General features: G+C 49.1%; 1 long non-coding RNA gene across 2 annotated transcripts; it reads left to right on the top strand.

Moving 5' to 3' along the window:
- The first annotated feature begins 1,769 nt into the window (after window positions 1-1,769).
- On the top strand, window positions 1,770-16,047 carry LOC138991272 (uncharacterized). Of its 2 annotated transcripts, XR_011467284.1 has the most exons (4): window positions 1,827-1,872; window positions 4,425-4,568; window positions 12,126-12,196; window positions 14,861-16,047. It is a non-coding gene; the product is annotated as an uncharacterized lncRNA (long non-coding RNA). The 2 variants fall into 2 exon arrangements; XR_011467283.1 differs by lacking the exon at window positions 4,425-4,568 and having other exon boundaries at window positions 1,770-1,872; window positions 14,861-16,046.
- Window positions 16,048-16,331: the final 284 nt, after the last annotated feature.

The raw sequence follows: 16,331 nt of genomic DNA, 5'->3' as shown, positions 1-16,331 counted from the left end.
TAGGATGAAGAATTGGAGTAGGATGTAGGATGAAGAAGGTTTGGAGTCTGAGAGCTCGAAGGTCGGGTGTTCCATTCTCTGAGAGAAGGAAGAGCATGGGGAAGCACCTTTTGGTGGAGAGGCTCAGGAGTCCTGTTCCAACAGGATGAGTTTGAGTAGCTGAGTGGAACTCAAGTTTTGATTCCAAATAGATAGTTGTATATTTAAGTACTGGGGTTCAGGGGAGAGGCTCTTATCAGCATATAGATGGTCTCCAAGGTCCTGAAACTACATGAGATCACCAAGGTATAGTAAGTGGAAAGAAAGAAATTCAAGGAACCAGTACTCTGGGCACTGCAACATTGACAGTTCAGTGGAATGAGGAAGAACTAACAATTGAGACTGAGAAGTAGTGTAACTGAAAGTGGGGTTTGGTTGCTCAGTGCTCAAAAGCCATTAAAGAGGCCAGGTTGGTTGAAAGGGGCATTTCCTTTATTTTGGATGCCAGCAACCAAAGGGAGGGTGGACGTCTGTCCAAAGGCCAACTCCCTGCCACTGATAGTGGGCAAGAGCTTTTAGAGGCTGAGGGAGGGGGCTACATACAGAAACAGAACTATCAGCTGACAGTCACCTTGAAACTGGTCATCGGTGGTCTGACCAGTGTCATCTCGACAGTTTTAAGTACAGTTAATATTCAGTTCCAGGGTCAGTTTGTTTTCATTTCTTGCATCCAGTTCTCGGAATTCTGGTGGTTTATGTCATGGGTACAGTCTGGTCATGATGTAGTTAACTTCTTCCACCTGGGGTTTCAGAAGACAGCTGACAAGATATGGCTCAGAATATTATCTATAGCCCTTGAGAAGGAACAAAGAAGGAACTATGCTTAATGGTACATTATTATTATTTACTCTCCTTTGATTGTTTTTCTTTGTTTCTGTGTTTTCTCACTTGTCTGATCAAATTTATTCTTTAGCTAAAGTCCCCCCCCCACCCACAGACAAAAGGCAGGCAGAGGACGTGGGGTACAAGGACCAAAGGGTCCTGTTCAGTTTCAGTAGGAAGAAGAAAACCGAGACTGAGCAGGCCTGCAAGTCAAGTGAAGAAACTGTTTCTTGGAGGTGAGGTGATAAACTGTTTCAAATGATGCCGACAGAGCAGGTGAGAAAACAACAGGAAGAAACTGTGTAGTTAAAGGATTCAACAAAGAGTGGGGAGAGGGGGCCACTGGGACTACAAACACTCTTTCAAGGAGCTTTGATATTTGGAGAAAGGTAGAGAGTGGCGGTGTGAGTCCGAGGGAGAAAGGAATCAAAGAGTTTCTTAGGAAAAAATATTTTCATGCTTATGGGAAATTGAGGCCCAAAAAGGTTAGGTTACCCCCCAGGACTAAGTCGTCTGGTCCAGAGTCTTCTTCCCATCCCTACGCTGCATAAGTGATAAATTTAAGCCTTACTGGGGTCTCTCTGCCCGGCCCACAATAGGATCTAGGGCAGTTTGAATTTTTACTTTACTTGGACCAGAGGTACAACCGAAATTTACTACCTTAAGTCAAGAAACCCTTCAAATTAAATTTTGGGCTCTGACTCTAATTTTGGGGGGTTCCTGGAAGTCGCCGGCGAACTTCAAGAAGGCGTCTAAGTTGCCAGGGGAACCCATGCACACAGAGACCTACAGCGCCGCCCGCAAGCTTTCGGAAAGCTTACCAACATCAGCTGACCCGCTCTCCTCCAATCTCGTATCGGGGACGGGGCTCAACACCCCGTCTCCACAGCAACGCCTTTGTCTGAGCCCAGGGCTTGGGTACCGTGGGAGGCGCGCTCGGATGACGTCATGTACCCCCGGCGCTTGCATGACATCAGCTCCAGCGCAGAAGAGGGCTCAGCCTGCCCGCAGGTATGAAAACGAGCAATACTTCGGACACTGCGCATGTGTTATTTCAGGTTGGCGCCTGTGTAGTTCTTAAACACCAAGTTGTGAGCGAGCACTCTTAAAGTCTGCGTGCCTGTGCTGCTATGCCTTTAATTTTAGCCAGAGAAGCCATCAGAGATTTGCTTCAGTTCCATCTGGCTTTCTACGGGCCTAAGGGTGTTGGAGAAGACTCTTGAGAGTCCCTTGGACTGCAAGGAGATCCAACCAGTCCATTCTAAAGGAGATCAGTCCTGGGTGTTCTTTGGAAGGACTGATGCTAAAGCTGAAACTCCAATACTTTGGCCACCTCATGCGAAGAGTTGCCTCATTGCAAAAGACTCTGATGCTGGGAGGGATTGGGGGCAGGAGGAGAAGGGGACAACAGAGGATGAGATGGCTGGATGGCATCACCGACTCGATGGACAAGAGTTTGGGTGATCTCTGGGAGTTGGTGATGGACAGGGAGGCCTGGCGTGCTGCAGTTAATGGGGTCACAAAGAGTCGGACATGACTGAGCGACTGAAATGAACTGAACTGAACTGAAGGGCAGATACCTGAGAATCAGACAGTTTGTCTCTCCTGTCTCTTGCCGATCCTGGTGCTGCTGCTGCTGCTGCTAAGTCGCTTCAGTCGTGTCCGACTCTGTGCGACCCCATAGACGGCAGCCCACCAGGCTCCCCTGTCCCTGGGATTCTCCAGGCAAGAACACTGGTGTGAGTGTGTGTGTGTGTGTGTGTGTGTGTGTGTTAGTCGCTCAGTTGTGTCCGACTCTTTGCGACCCTATGTACTGTAGCCCACCAGGCTCCCCCATCCCTGGGATTCTCCAGGCAAGAACACTGGAGCGGGTTGCCATTTCCTTCTCCAATGCATGAAAGTGAAAAGTGAAAGTGAAGTTGCTCAGTCGTGTCCCTGGTGCCGTTGCATCCTTAATGACACCTTGAATGCTTTTCGCTCAGTCGTGTCTGACTCTTTGCGACCCCATGGACTGTAGCCTACTAGGCTCCTCCATCTATGGGATTCTCCAGGCAAGAGTACTGGAGTGGGTTGCCATTTCCTTATCCAGGGGATCTTCCCGACCCAGGGATCGAACCCAGGTCTCCTGCATTCCAGGCAGACACTTTAACCTCTGAGCCACCAGGGAAGCCCTCAAAATGCTTTAGATAAATAAAGCAAATGTGAGCTTTTACATTTTTAACGAACTGACCTCCCCTTTTTCATTTGTTTTTAGTCTCTTGTTCACATGTTTTAAAATTACCATTAGATTTTGTGTGCCTCAGCAGGCACCGTGATTTTTGTACAGGTAGGTACTCAATAACAGAATCTGCCATGATGTGCTAAGTTGCTTCAGTCATGTCCCGACTCTCTGAGACCCTTTGGACTGCAGCCTGCCAGCCTCCTCTGTCCATGGGTTCTCCAGGCAAAAACACTGGCGTGGGGCTTCCATGCCCACTGAATCTACTTTTTTACTAAACTAGGATAGTTGAAGTCCTGAATGGGAAAAAAAATATATTATTCTCCTGTTAGTAAACTACAAAATAAATATATACCTGAATGAGTTCCATTAATACACTCAACTGAATTACCTTTTGTAGCTGAGTAATATGAAAACTTTTACTTCATTTTATACTTACAGATTCCAAGCTCTCTTTTTTCATATTCAGTGAATCTAGCTGTTGCTGAAGTGTATCTAATTCCTGTAATAATTTCTACTCTTGAAAATTCTAGTTGAATTCCCAGATTGTGTTTCCAGCAAGTTTGCTCTAGCAGACCATCTCCTTTCTAAGCCAGTGCTTTGTAAGGTCAGCAAGCAGACTTTTTAACACTTTAACAAGTTTAACACTTGTTGTTCAGTCACTCAGTTATGTCTGACTCTTTTCGACCCCTCGGACTGCAGCAGGCCAGGCTTCCCTGTCCTTCACCATCTCCCAGAGTTTGCTCAAACTCATGTCCATTGAATCAGCGATGCCATCCAACCACCTCATCCTCTGTCACCCCCTTCTCCTCCTGCCCTCAATCTTTCCCAGCATCAGGGTCTTTTCCAATGAGTCCGCTCTTCGCATCACATGGCCAGAGTATTGGAGCTTCAGCTTCAGCATCAGTCTTTCCAGTGAATATTCAGGGTGGATTTCCTTTAAGATTGACTTATTTGATCTCCTTGCTGTTCAAGGGACTCTCAAGAGTCTTCTCCAGCATCACAATTTGAAAGCATCAATTCTTTGGTGCTCAGCCTTCTTTGGAAATAGGTAAATTAAGGGTAACCCAACTGTGACTGAGAGCCTGAAAAGTTCTCTTGAGTTAAGTATTTGAACTTTTAAGGATTTGTGACTTCTGTTGACAGCTTGTGGTTCCTTCTACCTTCTTTCAGATTTTTAGCCAGGATCTAAGCAGTTGTCCTGGCTAGGTAAATGACCTCCAGGTAAATGAAATGTCACTGTTCAGGAACTTTGGAAGCACCCAGGGGTGCTGAGCCCCAGAGGATACAATGATGATGACAGCCCTTGCCATCAGTGATAGCTCATTTCATTGACTCATTCCAGAAACATCACTTTGAGCACCAGTTGTGTGCTGGGCATGATTACTGTTCACTGAAGAATGAAGTGAGATCTAGGAGATATGGTGCAGCCAGGAGTCAGACTTGATTGAAACTTGGCCCTGCTCCTGACTTGCTGAATGATCCAGGGGTGAGTTATGAGCCTCCTCTGCATCTCAATTTTATGATTTGTAAAAATGAGCATAATCCTACCTCCTAAAGACAACAGGCCTACCTCGTGCTATGTGTTGGCTGAGGGGGCTTTTCTTTGCACTTCTTTATGTTTCTTCCTTTCTCAGTGCCTGTCTTTTCAGGCCTTACACATAGGACAACACCACTAGTGGGAAAACAGCCCTCTGACCAGCACACAGCCTCAGAGGTCATCCACAGATTCTGCTCAAGTTATTTCAGAGACAGCTGTCATCCAGGCGCAGCTTTTTGTGGGTCTGTATGCTGAGGCCATGACTGAGCAACTAACACACACAGTCATGCTGAGGCCAAGTTAGGTTTAAGCAGAACTCTCCCACTTCATCTGCAAACAAGTTCCTCTTAAACCACTCAAATCCAAAAGGAAAAAAAACAAATCGTTTTCTTGAAGTGTGTGGAGGCTTCACATTAGGTGTTGGAGGGTGGCCTGTGAGGTTAGGTCAGATCCTGGGTCACCGTCGGGGAGGGATGAGGCACCATAAGGGCTGGGGAGCGAGTGTCTGGCTCCCTTGTCACCACAAGACCTGTGGTTTCCAACCCTGTCTGCATCCCCGTCCCGCTAAACAACAGAGGGAGAGAAAACAGACATGCACACAGGCTGACACACACACACACACACACACACACAGCCTTCAGAGGAAGTAAAGCACCAGATGTTCTGGGTTTCCTGTTCGATGCTTCCACAGCTGGTCGAGTCTGTGGTTGTGGTTTGTCTGTCTCGGGCTCATGTGAGAGACAAAAGCTGGGCTGACGGGAAACCTCCCCTCTCGGCCCACCCCCTTCCTCAGCTCTAACTGATCAGTCACACGGAAACCTGGCAGGTCAGACATTTCCTGAAACACCCAGAGCCTGGATTCTCCCAGGAGGAGGCTGAGTCCCCCTAGCCCTGCAGATCAACCCTGGGGCTGATGGTCGGCTAGATCCTGGGGACAATAGAAATCTCTCCAAATATACTATTGATATAGATCTGCATTGCTGCAGAATAGAATGAAGCTGCAGAATAGAATAGAATGACACTGAGTTGCCACATTTCCTAAGCCAGTCTCTGGCATAGAATAACCATTCAGAAACACTCAGCACATGGAGGAATGAATGAGGGACAGGCAACTTTATCTTGGGGTTCAGTTCAGTTCAGTTGCTCAGTCATGTCTGACTCTTTGCCACCCCATGGACTGCAGCACACCAGGCTTCCCTGTCCATCACCAACTTCCGGAGTTTGCTCAAACCCATGTCCATCGAGTCGGTGATGCCATCCAACCATCTCATCCTCTATCATCCCCTTCTCCTCCTGCCTTCAATCTTTCCCAGCATCAGGGTCTTTTCCAGTGAGTCAGTTCTTCACATCAGGTAGCCAAAATATTGAGGGTTGAATACTTTGGGGTTGAATTTAAAAGTCCTGGCTCACCATCATGTGTCATAAGTGGCTCTAGATTCAAATTGACAACGGATTGAAGCAGCACTGTGCTACTGACTTACCACAAGTCATTAAACTTCTCTAGGCCCATTTTCCTCATCTGTAAAATGGAGACAGTAATATCTATTGCCAATAATATGCCAAGAACCTGCCTGCCAGTGCAGGAGATGTAAGAGAGCCAGGTTTGATTCCTGGGTCGGGAAGATCCCCTGGAGGAGGCATGGCAACCCACTCCAGAATTTTTGCCTGGATAATTCCATGAACAAAAAATTCCACGGAGGAGCCTGGCAGGCTACAGTCCATGGGGTCATGAAGAGCTGGACACAACTGAGCCACTGACACTTTCACTTTCACTAAGGATCATCACCACATCGTAAGGTAATGGCGATGCTTAAATGAGCTAATGTGTGTAAATCACTTAGAATGGCTGCTGGCAGTTGGTAAGGGATGGATAAATAGTAACTGTCGTCAGTGTTCAATTGCATTTGATTCTGACAGCAACCTAACTGCAGGTAGGCTCTGTGAGTAGTGCCATTTCGCAGATTAGAAAACTGAAGCTCAGAGAGATGAAGTCACTTTTGCAAGTTCACCGAGGTAGTGAATAGTAAGACTGAGACTCCTCTCCATTTCTGTCTGACTCTTTCTTGTGTGTGCATGTGTGCGTGAGGTTTTAACCGCCTCCTGCAGGTGCATTTTTTTCATCTCCTCCTGGGAGCCCTCCTCCCACCCCCACCACACAAGGCCCAGCCTCCTCCTGCAGACCTCCCTGCCTGCAGCCTCCAGCTGCATCCCTGCTTTCAGAGAAAGGTCTTGCTTCCCTGCAGAAATGTACCTTGAAGAGTGATGTCTTGCAGATGGTTGTGCCTAGCTGGGAAAAATCAAAGAAATGGCTCATTGGGGAGAATTTCACAAATAGCAGCCTGGCCAGGAAGACATTTTGTTGTGGTGGTTTTGGCTGGGGAGGTGGTCCTTTTCTCTACCCCTCAAATCGCGTTGCTCCTATGCTGGCTTCGTCTGACAGAAGAGGCAGTGGAGTATGGTGTGAAGTCTTATGCTCAGATTCAGTGAGCATCATTATTGCTGGAGGAGCTCTGAAAATGCAGATTCTCAGGCCCCACCTTGGAGTCTGTGAGCTACATTTTGAGAAATATGGTGTGGCAAGAGGCGCAGACCTAGATTCAAGTTCCTTAAATAGCTGTGCAACCTTAGGAGGATATTGACTCCTTCCGAGCTTCAATATTCTCATCTTTAAAATAGGAATTAAGCCATTCCCACCCACCTCACGGGGGACCACCAGTGATAGTGAAATGGGACAGTGTGAGTGGTGACCACTTCTGTGTTCATGCTCAGCCAAGTGCCGTGGAGAATTCCAAGGAAGGCACAGACCCAGGCCGAAACCTGAGAAGTTCCTTAAATCTTTGGTGAGACAGGGAACTGTAGGCCCCTGAACGTAATCACTTCTTTGGTGAAGGCTGTTGGCCAGAAGGGGAGGAAGTATGCTTTTCCACGTCTCCTACACTGGTCTCTCCCAGCGAACAACATGGCAAAGTGCAGCAGAGCCTGAATCAGTCAGGGCATGCCAGGTAATGGGGCAGTAACGAACCAACACTGGGTCTTAGTGGCTAAACACAATAAGGGTTTCTTTCTCTCTCTCTTTTTAATATTTCTTTTAATTTATTTATTTGGCTGTGCTAGGTCTTGGTTGCAGCATGTGAAACATTCAGTCCTTCTTGTGGCATACAGAGTCTTTAGTTGCAGCATGCGAACTCTTAGTTGCAACATATATGGGATCTAGTTGCCTGACCAGGGAATACACCTGGGATCCTGGCAGTGGGAGCTCGGAGTTTTAGCCACTGGACACCAGGGAAGTCCCGAGGATTTATTTCTTGATCACGCTGTATATCCCAGCACATCGGCAGGTAGTTCTGCTCCACAAGCTCATGCAGGGACCCAGGCAGAAGATGTTGGGCAGAAGTGTGCCATCTGGAACACTCTTCCATTGTCAGAGTGGACTAGAGGTGGGGGCCTGGGCGATTTACTGCCTCAGCCTGGCCATGGCATGCATCCCTTCTGCTCAATTTCATCAGCTGAAACTAGTCAGACGCATAGCTGGGAAAGGCAGGGGAGCAAATGGCATGTTTGGGGAGCACTGTTTACCCAATTGTAGGCTAATGTAAGTGGTCTGAGCACATTTCAGGTAAGTTATGGGCTTCCCAGGTGGCCCAGTGGTAAAGGATTCACCTGCCAAGCAGGAGACATGGGTTAAAACCTTGGGTCGGTAAGATCCCCTGGAGAAGGAAAAGGCAGCCCACTCCAGTATTCTTACCTGGAGAATCCCATGGAGAGGAGCCTGGCGGGCCATGGTCAATGGGGTCACAAAGAGTTGGACACAACTTGGTGACTAAACAGCAGCAGCAACGGCAGCAGCATTGTTTTTGCTACAGGGTACCTCCTGCTTAGAGTAGGGAGATCTGAAACTCTTGGCCCAGATTTCCAGCAAGGGCACAAAGACCAATGTTTCTCAGAGAGAAAAGGAAGAAAGATTTCTCTGTCGAGTTGCTTCTGCACCCTATATGCTGAGAAGCTCAGCTTTCCTGTCTGGTAGAGCCGAGTTTTATCTGTTTGAGAATGTAGTAGTTGTTTTGTTTTTTTTTCCTCTCTCTCTTCTTCCTTTTTCTCATTCTTGCCTGCCCTCAAAACATGGGAAGAGAAATAGTCTGCCTTGAGCAGCCAACAGTCTGGCCCGGCTCCCTGGGCTGGAGGGGAGCCATCTCCCAGCAGGCTGAGAAATACCCAAGAGCTCCCAGGGTCCTGTGGGCGCTGGGTGGGAGGCTGACACAGCCTAGAGGCGGTGTGCCTGGCTGCCAGCCCCACCCTCCTCGGAGTGCTCTGCGCAGAGCAGAGCTGAAAGCAACCCAAATATCTTCGGAAATGGAGAACGCTGGACTGGAACCCAGCAATTTGGGGCAGCAGTTTTTCTGGAGCACGTAGCTGGGGAATTTGCCTTGAGAAATCTCATTCCTCGAGTGTTGGTGGATAAATGGCACTTATTTGTTTAACCTCAAATCAAGCCACAGTCCCCATTTTCTGGGCTGCTTTGAAAGGGTTGTTTTAAAAGAGCTGAACAAGCTGAAAATCACGGGTCTGGTGGTTGGAATGGCTTTGCAGAAAGTGGTGGGCTCAGAAAGTTCCTGAATTTTCTGTAGAATGTGACTGGCAGTGGCGGGGGTGGGGCGGGGGGATGTGGGTAGGGAGGGGAGGAACACAGCCTGGACCCTTGTCCTGCATATTGACTGGACTGTTTCTATGAGGGGTCCAGCCTTGTCAGGGTCAGTGTTCTCTTGACCCTGGGTTCCCTTGACCAGAGTTTCAGGTGGGAGGAAACCCTGGAAGATTGCTTTCTGAAATCTGTTCCGGCAGCTTTGTATAAAGTGGAGTTCTTCTGTTCTTTCTGTCTGACCAGTCTCTACTTCCTTCCCCTCTTTCATAACAGAAGGTGTTTTCCACCCCCACCCCAAGAAAGATTTTTAAAATTAAATTTATTTATTTTTAATTGAAGGATAATTGCTTTACAATATTGTGTTATTTTCTGCCATACCTTAACATGAATCAGTCATAGGTATACTATCTGTCCCCTCCTTCTTGAACCTCCCTCCCCATCCCACCCCTCTAGGTTGTTATAGAGCCCCAGTTGAGTTTCCTAAGTCATACAGCAAATTCCCATTAGCTATCTATTTTCCCATTGGCTAGCTATTGGAAGGATTGATGCTGAAGCTCCAATGCCTTGGCCACCTGATGCAAAGAACTGACTCATTGGAAAAGACCCTGATGCTGGGAAAGATTGAAGGCAGAAGGAGAAGGGGATGACAGAGAATGAGACAGTTGGATGGCATCACTGACTCGATGGACATGAGTTTGAGCAAGCTCCGGAAGTTGATGATGGATGGGGAAGCCTGGTGTGCTGCAGTCCATGGGGTGGCAAAGAGTCTGACACAACTGAGCAATTGAACTGTGCTGACTGATCTATTTTATATACAGTAGTGTATATGTTGGAGTTTCCCTGGTGGCTCAGTTGGTAAAGAATCTCCCTGCAATGCAGGAGACCCAGGCTTGATCCCTTGGTTGGGAAGATCCCCTGGAGAAGGAAATGGCAGCCCACTCCAGTATTCTTGCCTGGGAAATCCCATGGACAGAGGAGCCTGGTGGACTACAGTCCATGGGGTCACAAAGAGTTGGACATGACTGAGCAAGTAAACCACAGTGTATGTTTCCATGTTACTCTCTCCATACATCCCACCCTCTTCTGCTGCCCCCCATGTCAATAAGTCTATTCTTTATGTCTGTCTCCATTCTGTGCTAAGTTGCTTCAGATGATGGTTGAAATTGGCCGTGGTGGGAGCACAGGTGGACCTCAGAGATATTGCAGGGCTTTCCCCGCCCCCCGCCCCAGACTACCACAATAAAGCAAATAGCACAATAAAGCAAGTCATAGGCTTTTTGGCTGTGTTCTTAGGGCTGTCAGAGAAGACCATTTCTTTCCCTTGGCATTGTTAAAGAGGTAGGATGTCAGCAGTCATCTTGCCAGACACAGGGAAAGAATTTCTTAGAGATCAAGGGAGCAAAGGATACTCATGATGTCACTTGAATGCCTGAATCCAGCCATACTTGATGCTGGTATATTCCTGAATGTCCAGTTACATAGATCAATATTCCTCTTTCTTTGCCTAGGTAGCATGAGTTGAGCTCCTGCCACCTGTCAATAAAAATGCCATGAATAATACAAATGGGTCACCCATAGCCAATTAAATAGATTTGGTGTTTGTCTTGATTATGGTGGTGGTTTCATAGGTGTATTTATCTGCCACAACTCACTGAATTGTACACTTTGAGTGGGTACATCTTATTGTAAGTAAATTAAGATGCTACAAGTGTAAAAAAAGAGGGGTGTGTGTGTGGTTGGTGGGAGTGGCTTTCTCATATCTAATTCTGCCAGGTAAAGACTCAGATAGGAAAAGAAGATGAAACCAGAAGGATGGTTCTGTAACTCGCACCAACCGGTTCCTGCTTCCACCTGTTACTGTGATTTTTATCCACCCACCCATTTACCAGGGGCTTCCTTGGTGGCTCAGTGGCAAAGAATCCACCTGCAATACAGGAGACCACCTGCAATGCAGGAGACGTGGGTTCAATCCCTGGGTTGGGAATATCCCCTGGAGAAGGAAGTGGCAACCCACTCCAGTATTCTTGCCTGGAAAATCCCATGGACAGAAGAGCCTGATGAACTACAGTTGCAAGAATCAGACATGATTGAGCGACTAAACCATGAACCACCACCACCATTTACCACCTGGGACCTCTTAGAGAAGAAGAAGGAAGGATGGAAGGAAACAGCCCTCTTGAAGGGGGGAGAAGCAGAACTGAAGTTGGGTCTTCTCTCTCCTGCCAGCCCTGGAAACCAGCCAAGTCACCGTGACCCTTTATCCAGTGATAAGAGCCTTACAGAGCAACAAGGTGACCAAAGCAAACGGGCAGCCCAGCAGAACTTCACCTGCTGGTCCTCTGAGAGGGAGTTGAAACAAACACCTATGGGCTCATTCTCCTTTTCTGTCTCTGGGGTATGGGAGAGGGTGAGCTCCAGGTTGCAAATAAGGAAAAGCCTGGACCAGGCCTCGTGCTTGAATCCCACCCCTGGGTCCTGGCTCAGGGCCTTAAGGCTGCTGTTCCCTCCTGAGCACCTGGCACAGCACCCTGTTTCCCACACGGCCTTGAGTGGAGTTAAGAAATAATATCAGGACTTCCCTGGTGGTCCCGTGGTTGAGAATCCTCCTTGCAGTGCAGGGGACACCAGTTGAATCCCTAGTCTGGGAAATAGGATCCCACATGCGGGGGAGCAACTAAACCTGCACGCTGAAACTACTGAAACCCGTGAGCCACAGCTAGAGAGTCCACGCGCTACAATGGATTCCCACAAGATGCAACAAAGGTCCTGTGTGCCCCATCTAAGACCTGAAGCAACCAAATAAACAATAGATATTTTTTAAAAAGAAATAACATCAATGACAGCAGCTACTTCTACTTCTTTCCTAGGAGACCATCTGAGTGCCCACCCCATGACTGACTCCATAAGCACGAGATGACTTCATCCTCAAATCCTGAAGGTAAGTTCTCTTAGCAATCGCCATCATACAGTCGAGGAAGCTGATGCTCAGAGAGGTTAAGTCACTTGCAGGGTTCACACAGCTAAGGAGAGGCATGGCTGGGCTTCAAACTCAGTTGTGTCTGGTCCCAAACCTGGCTTCCAAGCTGTACAGAGTACAAAGCAGCGTAAATGACATTTGTCTTTTGCACCTGGTGACACTGAATTCATTATCAGCAGGCCCACACAAGGTGAGCCATCCTGGGCAGATGGATATCAATGCCTGCTGCCAGTGTGAGTGCTCCCTGGGCAATGGCCAGGATGGAGATTTCCCAGTCCCTGGCATGGATCCCCACCTGCAGCCCATGGAAAGGTCCTCAGGAGATTTCTGGGGGCAGAGGCAGGCCTCCCAGCTGCAGATCAGCCTGGGATGGGCTCAGGACTCTGCAGGAGTAGCTGGGCATTCGTCTTCCCCTGGCTGTGGGCGTCTCTCCAAGAGTGACAGGAGAGCTATTTCAGAACAGGCAGGGGGCCTCAGTCCAGTCTGCCCAAACATGCACCCCTCAGATGACTGCCTGGCCCCAGAGAGTGCAAGGACTGAGCCAACAAGACCTCCACAGCCATCTGGGGCTCCCGGCAGGATGGATGCAGGTGTGGATCCTGTGCCCCGTTCACACCGGTCACGCTCAGTTCCGGTCCCCTGATGCTCCCACTGGAATCACTTCCTTCCCCACTGCACCCTGTCCACAGAAGGACTGCTCAAGGAAGGACTCGCCTGGGCTGAAATTTTGGCTGGGTTCCAGGGAGCTGGCTTGGTCTGATTGGGTGGCGAGGATTGGGGAGGGGGAGGAGGTAAGGGGAAGCGGCTGCAGGTGTGGAGGGAGAGGGGGGAGGTGGGGGTGCACAGTGGCCGAGTGGTCAGGGCGGGGTGTGGACAGACAGGCTAGGGAAAGATGGAGCAGAAAGGGGCTCTGAGGCCGGAAAAGGGAGGCGGGCAGCATGCATCCCCGGACTGGAGGGAAGAAAAGCATCAGAATATTTAGAGCAGAGAAGCAGAGCCGAGTGGGTCGTGTGTGTGTGTTAGTCACTCAGTCGTGTCCAACTCTATGTGACCCCATGGACTGTAGCCTGCTAGGCTCCTCTGTCTGTGGGATTCTCCAGGCAAGAATACTGGAGTGGGTTGCCATGCCCTCCTCCATGGAATCTTCCCAAACCAGGAATTGAACCCAGGTCTCCTGCATTGCAGGCAGACTCTTTACCCTCTGAGCCACAAGGGAAGCCTGAGGGGAGTTATAAAATCATTATAAAATGGTTATTGATCAAAGCCATTGGGTGGGAGGGGCTGGGGTCCCCAGTTTGAGGGCAGAGATGCCCCAGTTTGGGGATAAGTGCTGTCTGGGTATGTCTGGCTGGCAGGAAACGAGGTAGGGCCAGGGTGCTGGGTTTTGGCTCTAGTGTCTGTGGGCGCAGAGAGCAGCTGCAGGGCGCTCAGCCCCGGAGCCCCAGCGCTGGCCTGGCAGCTAGACGTCTGAGGTGTTCTGGTCGTGAGGATGTTCAACTGTCTGTTTACAGTCCCTGTGACTTGCATAGCACTCAACCTGCTCAGCCCTTAGCACACGTTATGTCATTTAATCACCCAAGCCTCCTGCAGACAGGGAAAGAGGCCACGACCCTGGTCTCCTCCCAGGTAACGAGTGGAGGGAGAGGGTTGGGACCTGGGTCATTCCTCTGGGCATGTCACCTGGTGTCCAGGGACCTGGGTCTTTCCTCTGAATGTGTCACCTGGTGTCCAGGGACCTGGGTCTTTCCTCTGGGCGTGTCACCAGGTGTCCAGGGACCTGGGTCATTCCTCTGAACGTGTCACCTGGTGTCCAGGGACCTGGGTCTTTCCTCTGGACATGTCACCTGGTGTCCAGGGACCTGGGTCTTTCCTCTGAACGTGTCACTTGGTGTCCAGGGACCTGGGTCATTCCTCTGGGTGTGTCACCTGGTGTCCATGGACACCATGGAGTCCTCCATGTGTCCATGGAGGGGGCAGGAGCTGAGGTGGGGGCTGCAGCTGCTGGGGACAGTGGATGCCAGCCAGCTGGTCCCATTGGCCAGGACCCTGCTTCTCTCGTGGGGCAGCATGGTAAGGTATTCTGAGTCAGCAGGAGGGTGGACAGGGAGTGTGAGTAAAAGTGGGAGTGAGTATGTGTGGGTAAGTGTGAGCATGCCGCTGTGAGGTGTGTGAATGTGGGATGGCCCTCTGCTCTGGGGCTGGACCAGCCAGGAGACAGGAGCCCCTTGGAGTCTGGCAGGGACAGGAAGTTGCTCACCCTCCGTGTATGCAGCAGCTCTCCTGGGTGGGGACAGGATGCTGTGGTCTCTGCAGAAAAACGGGAACCGGAGAGGGAGTAGAGGAGGCAATGGCTGAGAGGGTGGATGGGACATAGGCCTAGAGAGGACGGGGGAGTCCAGGGGATGGGATGCTTGAAAGGTGAAGAAACTTTGGAAATGCTCCAAAACACTGAAGAAAGAGGGGAGGACTTTGTCTTACGTCCCTGGAGATTCACTGGGGGACAAATTAAGTCCCCGCCCCCCTGGAACTGACTTGCCCCTCTGTCAGCCTGGCCTCTCCAGCTTTCTTACCTCCTGGGTTCCTCTTCATGCACCCTAACTGCCAACCCACACCCTGGGGCCCCAGCTCTGGGAGTGTTCTACCCTCTGCTCTGTCAGCAGGAACCCTGCCCATCTTGGAAGATGTAGCTGGTGTTTCATGGCTGAGAAGGCTTCCCACTTGTGGCACAAGGGGTTTCTCCCTCGTGGTCCAGGCAGCTCATTCTTAAGACCTTAGCTCCCCAACTCTGCTGGGGAGTCTTTCAATTCTCCTCACCCTCTGTGACAACCTGTAAAAAGCAGCAGGGCTGGACTCACAGGGTTTTATTTACTGCTAACAATAAAATTGATGCTTTTGAACTGTGGTGTTGGAGAAGATTCTTGAGAGTCCCTTGGACTTCAAGGAGATCCAACCAGTCCATTCTAAAGGAGATCAGTCCTGCGTGTTCTTTGGAAGGAATGATGCTAAAGCTGAAACTCCAGCACTTTGGCCACCTCATGCGAAGAGTTGACTCATTGGAAAGGACTCTGATGCTGGGAAGGATTGGGGGCAGGAGGAAAAGGGGACGACAGAGGATGAGATGGGGGATGACATCACTGACTCGATGGACGTGAGTTTGGGTGAACTCCGGAAGTTGGTGATGGACAGGGAGGCCTGGCGTGCTGGAGTCCATGGGGTATCAAAGAGTCAGACACGACTGAGCAACTGAACTGAACTGAACTGAACTGAGACTATCATGGTGTACTATTTTCACACCGTAATCCGATATCTGTAAATGTGAGAATTTGAAGACAATAATCGCCAAGAAAATGAAAGACTTTTCCATACAAAGATGTTCACAGTAGTGTTATTTATAATCGTGAATTGGAAACTACCTAGATTTGCTAACGTGGGAGAATGGCCAGATGAATAATGGTATTAACATTATCTACTGCATAAATATTAGATAGACATTTTGAAAGATGGTTATGGTGATTCTGCGGTCACATGGAAAAGCTTTGTAGTAATCTAAGATGATCACGGATATGTTAAACAAACAGCCTTACATCAAAAAATTTCTGCATGGGAGGAACAGTGAAAGAAAACACGATGAGATGTTAATGGTTGAAGTGCTTTGGTGATTTCTGATTTCTCCTTTCCACTTTCCTGTAAAAAGCATGAACACTTATATCAAGATTAATTATACTTAAAAATATCTTTTTCCTTAAGAGTCTTTTTTAAAAAAATAAAATGACACCAAGAAAGAAGAAGAAAATAAGCATGTTAACATTTTGTGTGTTTCCTTCCAGTCCTTTCTCCATGCATATTTCCACATCTATAAATAGACACATAGAAAAAGAAAAGATCCCAAGGAATTTTGGAGGCGTTCTCTCTGGGCTTGGAGGTCCCAGTTCCCTGGAAATTTCCCTGTGCTTGTGGGAAGAGGTAGAGCATTGGCCCAGGCTCTTGGGGTGAGAGCTGCTCCCTGCATGGAGTCTCAGGTCAGAGTGAGCCCACCACCATCAACCTGAGAGCTGCCCCTGTACCCCAGGGAGCCAGCTTGCTGATGGGCTGCCCC

This window comes from Bos mutus, chromosome 16 (assembly GCF_027580195.1).
Source record: "Bos mutus isolate GX-2022 chromosome 16, NWIPB_WYAK_1.1, whole genome shotgun sequence".
Lineage (NCBI taxonomy): Eukaryota > Metazoa > Chordata > Mammalia > Artiodactyla > Bovidae > Bos > Bos mutus.
The sequence above is the reverse complement of the archived record's forward strand: the minus strand, read 5'-3'. Positions and strand labels throughout refer to the sequence as shown.